Source organism: Alosa pseudoharengus, unplaced genomic scaffold (assembly GCF_046254945.1).
Source record: "Alosa pseudoharengus isolate Yale_2024_CS ecotype anadromous, Long Island Sound unplaced genomic scaffold, YU_APseudo_1.1 YU_APseudo_1.1_scf_13, whole genome shotgun sequence".
Lineage (NCBI taxonomy): Eukaryota > Metazoa > Chordata > Actinopteri > Clupeiformes > Clupeidae > Alosa > Alosa pseudoharengus.
In genome coordinates this window covers 16,027,596-16,035,095 of record NW_027468598.1, presented here as the reverse complement: position 1 = coordinate 16,035,095, position 7,500 = coordinate 16,027,596, and the positions used below count along the sequence as shown (strand labels likewise).

Below are 7,500 nucleotides of genomic sequence, written 5' to 3'. Positions count from 1 at the left end.
CGGCTGACCACCCATCGGCTTAGTGGTGGATACTCTGGAATCTTTTCCGCTCTGCGTCGCGGACACAAAAGAGGCTGTTCTTCGATATGTGCCTTTCGCCATTCCATCGTTTCTCTCTCTTCCTAGTGGCCTTCGGTGGTCACCTGGAGTCCCCATCAATGACCCGCAATACGTGCCTCACCTTATGTTGCCTAACCACAGCCCAATAGTCATCCTCTTTGTCCAATATACCCTGAATCAAATTGTGTAATACGTGATGCGTATTAAGTGAGGCATGTAATGTTGCCTAACCTCTCAGCCCAATAGTCCTCCTCTTAGTCTAATATACTCTGATTCATATCACCCACCACCTCACCTCTGCCCAACGCCCTCCCACCCCCTCCGAACCACAGTCTGAGCCACTCTCGGAGCTAACTCTGAGTGGAAGCTGAAATTGGGTTTGGGTGCATCGAAATTATGTTTGGTTGTGAAAGCCTGTTGCTGGCGTAGGCGCATTTGCATGATCAGCTTTGTGCGGAGTGCTCAACCCACGGCGGTGTTGTAAGTGAAAGCACCGTCGTCGTCGTCATCATCGCCGCCGTCGTCAGGAGGGGGGCGGGTGGGAACCACCTCGGTCGTTTTCCGCTCACTCACAAGGCCGAGGCGTTTTTGCGACGACGCCGGGAGAGTGTGGGTGGGCTCGCACTGGTGGAGAGCTGGAAGAGGCAGAGAAGGAGCGACAGAGAAAAGGGCGAGAGACATGAAGAGAGAGCAAGAGAGCGAGTTAGAAGAGGAGCGAGGGAGAGAGTGAGGGAGTAGAGGAGCGAGAGCGAGGGAGACCGCGAGGGAGAGGGCGACGGAGAGAGCGAGGGAGACCGCGAGGGAGACCGCGAGGGAGAGGGCGACGGAGAGAGCGAGGGAGAAGGAGCGGGATAGATCAAGGGAGAAGGAGAGGGGAGAGGTGTGAGGGAGAGCGGGAGCATGCTGTGCCAGGGGAGTCGTGCTAACTGAATCAGGCTTTATTGGCCCTGCATCACTCGCCTACCCACCCATACCTCAGCAGTGGCACCACCACAAACACACTGTGTTTGTCTCTGTATCTGTGTTTTGGCGTGTGTGTGTGTGTGTGTGTGTGTGTGTGTGTGTGTGTGTGTGTGTTTGGGGGGGTGGATCCCGTCATCCCCAGAGCAGTCAGATGGATTTCATCTGCGCTTTGCTCTGTAAGTCAATAACGCCACACTGACGCAGCCAGACTCTCCATCACCCAGAGCGAGTGGAGCATGGAGCAGAGCTCCCCTCCAGCCACCCCCACAACTCACCCCAGGCAGTGCGCACCCGCCAGGCCTGTCTGTCTTTGTCTCTGTCTCACTCTGTGTGTGTGTGTGTGTGTGTGTGTCACCATTTCAATTAGTTCACTGCGGCAGGTTGTGCTTCTGAACCACTTGTGCTTCCTCCATGCTGAAGCTGCCTGAGGCTGACTTGATAGAGAAAGCATAGCACAAGACAAAGCATATGATGTTAGTCTCGAGGTTTCTTCCGTGTTTTGCTCTGTTCCTCTTTAGATTACTCATGAAAGTGAAGAACAGGTGGAAGCTGCTGTTTTATCCAGATGACAGATGACGTGTGTGTTTGTGTGTGTGTCTGTCTGTGTGTGTGTGGTGGTTTAGTGAGACACACACACACAGACCGTGCCACCTCCAGCATAATACATTCAGGAAAGTGTGTTTTTGGAGAATTACACCTCATGGTTTGTTGTGATGGATAAGACCAACAGAAGGGCAGTGTCTGTGTGTTTGTCACTATTTGTGTGTTAGTGTTTTCTAAGCTGGGCAGGCAGGTTAACCAGGAGAGGGCCAAAGTAGAAGGCCTAATTTTGTCCACATTACCTGTGGTATAGGTCACTAATCTGTGTGCTCACAGCTATTTTTTTCCATGTTTCTTTTTTCTTTTCTTTATTTTGCTTTCCTTCATCAGCCCCCCCCCCCCTCCACACACACACACACACACACACCTCCGACATCAGCGGGTCTTCTGTTTCCTGTCGCCCCAGCTGCTTCGGGCCGCGGCGAAGCTCGGTAAACAATTAAAGAGGAACAAATAGTGCGAAACCCGAGCCCTGACTCACCGGAGGAGCACGGTGACCAGAGACGTCAGCGCTAACAGCCATGAACCGCCTCAGACGGCCAGCCTGCCCGCCAGACAGCCAGCCAACGGACTCGGCCGGTCTCCAGGGCAATAAAGCCCCGGCACTAACTACACAGCCAATGTTTGCTCATCCCCACCCCCCAACCACCACCACTCCAGCCCCTTGTTCCATTCTTTTCCATTCCATATTGCTGTTCTGTATCCCCCCCCCCTTTCTCCTCCTAGTTAGTTTCCTCCTCTCCTCTCCTCTCTCCCTCTCCTCTCCTCTCTTCTCTCCTCACTTCTCATCCCTCTCGCTGGCCCCTTTGGGTCCCTGCCCAGAATCTGGCTCGCGTTTGTTTTATTTCGACAAGCGTAGCCGTGGTGATGATTATGACGATGGCAGATGACGGTGATGCCATGTCAAATATTGAATTTCCACTTTACCTTTTCACCTCCCCGTCCAAAAACCTTCCAAAAACCACCATCTCAACCACCGACACCACACCTGCACCCTCTCCTCTTGGCAGGGCCTCAGATGGCTCCCTGGGGCCTCCCCCTTCTCCCTGGTGACGCCAGTGGCGCACCGCTGGCATCTTGTTATCTGAACAGGTGACGGTGGCTAGCTTGAACTTCTCACCCGCTTCGCTCTTCCTCTTTTGTGACAGTGGGGGGAGGCGTGTAGGCTCAGAGATAGCCGGAGCGAAGATAGCTAAAGCAAGCTACGTGCGTATACACACACGCACACAACACACAACACACACACACACACACACACACACACACACACACCTGCTCTCTGTCTTGCCCTCCTCGGCTTTGCATCAGCTAGAAGAGCAGGGGTTGTCCACTCACTCGCCTGCTATGTACCAGCTGGGGGTCTGCCTGGGGTGGTGTGTGTGTGTGTGTGTGTGTGTGTGTGTTGGGGGGGGGTGTAGCCTCTGCAGGAGACCAGAGTGCAGCAGTCCTCCTCTGTTCTGACCAGGGGGAGCACCGTGGGAAAGAGGTGACGCAGGCCTGAGGTCTGATGCCCCGCGTGTCCAGCCCAGATGGTGTCCAGAGGTGGGCACTGACAGCAGAAATACACTGGCGCATACAACTTTGAAAGAAACCAGAGAGAGAGAGAGAGAGAGAGAGAGAGAGTGTGTGTGTGAGTGAGAGAGAGTTATAGGAAAAAAGCTTTCATGATCAGAGATGCGAAGCAGGGGGTTGAAAGCAGGTGCGCGTGTGTGTGTACATAAATGGATGGATTGGCGTGTGTGAGTTAGTGAGTTTTGGGTAAACAGTTTGTGGGTGTCGCAGCATGAGTTTATACATCAGCCCTTTTAGTTTGAAAATCAAAAGCAGCTTTACGTACAAGGAAAAAAAAGTTTGTGTTTCCTGCGTTGCGTGCGTAGGAATATGCGCAATCGCTACAGGCTGAAAGCTCTATTTATGCCAACCTGCCTGGTCGTATCGAGCATCCCCTGTGCGTGTGCTTTGAAATGAGAGCGCGGTAGGCGTGTGGGTGGTCCTTCAGTGTTTCCCATACATTGACTAATCTGTGGCGGGGCGCCACGAAATAAAAATTGGCCGCCACAGATTAATATTCTATGTTTATTGTTTAATTTAATTTAATTTAGTTTAATTTAAATATAAGGTAAAATCCTTGCATTGCCATTGACCTGCGCTTTTTAAGCACGCAGCCTTTCCTTGCCCCGCCAAGCTCTCTCTCATAGCCCGCTGCCACTACTCTGCATGTGCATTTAACAAAATATTCACGATTGTTGAAGGATTGTTGTTGCAACATAGAAGCATTGCATAGAAGACCGAAGAAATCCGCTTAGCATCGTGACCATGCTGCGCAAATTTGTTCAAAACTGCTGCATTGAAGTGAACTCTGCTAAGGTCTTATCACAACATAGTAGGCTACATTGAAAAGACTAAACTAAGTTAAGTTATGAAATCAAGCAGTATCTCAAAGCTAACGTTAGAATACTGTTGGATGTCGAATTTAGCATGCTTAGCCTACTTACAGCTGCTTGTCAATTTCGTTGAAGGGCTCATTTTATTGACTCTGACACTGAATGTTTGCAAAATCCCGATGTAAATGGAAAAGTGTTTTCCAAAATTCAAAAGTGCTTGTCCCAAGGAGAAATACGTGAACCTTTATTTCAACTATGTAGAAAACATTATGAATTGCATCCACACATCAACAGCCTTTCAACTGTGTTACAATTGCAAGGGTTCCCTCAAACGTCTTAAAGTCACAGGCACTCAATTAGACCTATACACTACCAAGACGATCTTAATACCACCAACCAACCCCCCCCCCCCCCCCTTTTGTCCAAGTCAGCTACCGCCACAAATTAAATCCAATTCTGTGGGAAACACTGGTCTTTGTCCCTGACCGTGCTCGGAAAGTAAAAACCTCCTCAGACGGACAGAGAAGCAGCGAAATCATGGAAAATTTATCTGTTACCTACAATTTTTCTCTGCTGTCTTGAGTGAAGATCCTCCTCCCACACACACACATACATACATACACACACACACACACACCCCTGTAGTTGGGATGTGTGCATGATGTATCACATGCAAGACGACAGGCAAAGGTGGTCCCCATACCCCCCAACGCCCCCCACCCCCATTGAACTCCCACGACCTCATCGTACGTCCCATCGATCAGTGTATTAATAGAAGGCGTATGACATGTCACTGTGAATGGAAGAACGGGAGAGATAAAGAGAGGGGATGAGGTGTGTGTGAGAGAGTACATTATCTGGGGTCATTTGCCCCCCCCCCCCCCTATCACACTGCCACTCTCGTGACTTTTCCAAGTGAAGAGAGCTGAAAAGTGTGTCAAATCCCCTCACTGCCTTTTCTGATGATCTGAAAGGAAATCTGTATGGATTCTCTACGCTCCGAGGGTTACAGTAGGGATTACAGACATGCTCTGCCTCCGTAAACACACACACACACACACACTCTCAACCATACAGCAGGATCTCAGTCACGATCAAAGACAGAGAATGGAGAGAGAAGGATGCAGAAGATGAGATTTCAGCAGTGTGTGTGTGTGTGTGTGTGTGTGTGTGAGCGCGAGAGAGAGAGGGTGATCAAAAAAAAGCAAAGCAGTCTCTCCTCGGACATCTCGTCCGCTCTCTTACGCTTTCACTCTCTCCCTCTCTCCCCCTCTCCCTTTTTCCATTTCCCTCTTTTCCTCTCTCTCTGTCTGTTTCTCTTTCCCTCTCCCTCCCTCCTCTCGTAGTTAGAGCTTGTGTGTTGCTGTGCCGATGTAAGCGGTTCCTCCTCACTGGCAGCGCGTTGCGGACATCGCCGGGGCTTTTTGTTGAAGGGGTTGCCGTGGAGACTGGCGGTGGTGGCAAGGCAGAGCGAGCCAGAGAGAGAGGGGGGGGGTAGTTTGTCTGCCGCAGAGGAGAAGAGACCGAGATAAGGAGAGGAGAGAGTGCAAACATGGGCTTGGTTCCCTACCTCCATTGACTCCACTTCTCCCTTTCTGAGCCAGTGCTCATCCTATCGCTCTCTTTCTCTCGCTCTCTCTCTCTTTCTTTCTTTCTTTCTTTCTTTCTTCCTCTCTCTCGCTCTCTCTCTCTCTCTCTCTTGCTCTTTCTTTCTCCCCACCCTCTTTCTCTTTCTTTCTCTCCATCATTTACTCCATCCTTTACTTTACTCTCCCTCCCTCTTTCTTTCTTTCTTTCTTTCTTTCTTCCTTCCTCTCTATCACTCTCTCCTTCTGTCTCTCTCTCCCTCCTTCCGTCTCTCTCTCTCTCTCTCCCGCTCTCTCCTTCTGTCTCTCTCTCTCCCTCTCTCTATCGCTCTCTCCTTCTGTCTCTCTCTGTCTCCCTCCCCCCTCTTTCCGTCCGTCCTTCCTCCCTCTCTCTCTTTCTTTGCCAGCCCATGGTGTTGTGGTGCACGGGAGCAGGCTAGGGTTTGAGAGGGCAGACGTCGAGTGGGTGGGTTTTGGGTGAGGTGGTGGTTGTTGTTGTTGATTAGCCCTATAGAGTAGGTAATATTCAGTGTGCTGACCCCTACACCACCCTGACCCCCCCCCCCCCCTCTTTTGTGAAGCCCCCATGAGCACCAGTGTAGCAGGGGGAGAGGGCCACTCGGACCCCCAACACCACCACTATCACCGCTGCCTCTACTTCCATAACCTCTGTACACGGGGTTCGCCCGACCCGACTAGCCCCATCCCAGACAGTCGCCGCTGGCACAAGTGGACGCCAAGCCATGCGCACTACAGTAAGTAACGGCTCCACCGGGGGGCTTCGGCGAGCAGCACGACCCAGACGAGAGAGAGGGGCACATGAGAGCGAGAGAGCGAGAGAGAGAGAGAGAGAGAAAGAGAGAGAGAAAGAGAGAGAGAGAGAGAGAGAGCCAGAGACACAGCTGCTGTTTGTGGAAAGAGGAAAGCGAGCGTTAAGATGCATGAATGCATGCATGTATGTGCGGAGCTTAGCTGTGTGTGTGTGTATGTGGTCTGGTGTTAAGGGATTGAGGAAGCGGAGAGAACAATAGAGGGTGAGCTGCTCACTGAACAAAGAGAGGTGCGTGTGTGTGTGTGTGTGTGTGTGTGTGTGTGTGTGTGTGTGTGTGTGTGTGTGTGTGTGTCTGTGTGTGTGTGAGAGCACTACCAAACACACACAGGACATGCGCGTGTGCATGCGCGTGCACACTCACTCACACACACACACACACACACACACACACACACACTGAAGACGTGTAGCTGTCAGCAGTGCCTTGACTCTAATTTAATCAGACCACCCTCCAGTACGAGTCCTCCACCCCCACCCCCTCACCCCCCACCCCCGCACGCTCCCACAATCCCCACCCCCCACCCCGCACGCTCTTGCACATCTCCTGCCATCTCCACCGTGGCTGCCTGTGTGGGCGTCTGAACACGAGGAAGCGTGTGTGTATGTTTGTGTGTGAGTGTGTGTGTGAGTGAGGGAGAGTGAGGGAGAGTGAGGGAGGGAGAGAGAGAGAGAGAGAGAGAGAGAGAGAGAGAGAGAGAGAGAGAGAGAGAGAGAGAGAGAGAGAGAGAGAGAGAGAGAGAGAGAGAGAGAGAGAGAGAGAGAGAGAGAGAGAGAGAGAGAGAGAGAGAGAGAGAGAGAGAGAGAGAGAGAGAGAGAGAGAGAGAGAGAGAGAGAGAGAGAGAGAGAGAGAGAGAGAGAGAGAGAGAGAGAGAGAGAGAGAGAGAGAGAGAGAGAGAGAGAGAGAGAGAGAGAGAGAGAGAGAGAGAGAGAGAGAGAGAGAGAGAGAGAGACTGCGCGCGCTCCCGTCTGGCTGGTGTGCTCTGGTAGCGGAGAGGGGAGTGTATGAATGGGAGTAGCAGCAGCGTCACACAGACACACAGAAGGGAAGTAGCGAGCGATGGCCGCGATCGCAGAA

General features: G+C 51.8%; 1 protein-coding gene across 1 annotated transcript in view; it reads left to right on the top strand.

The window, feature by feature from the left end:
• Positions 1 to 7,500, top strand: part of fndc3a (fibronectin type III domain containing 3A) — a 64,503-nt gene that overhangs the window by 11,914 nt on the left and 45,089 nt on the right. The window lies entirely within an intron of this gene.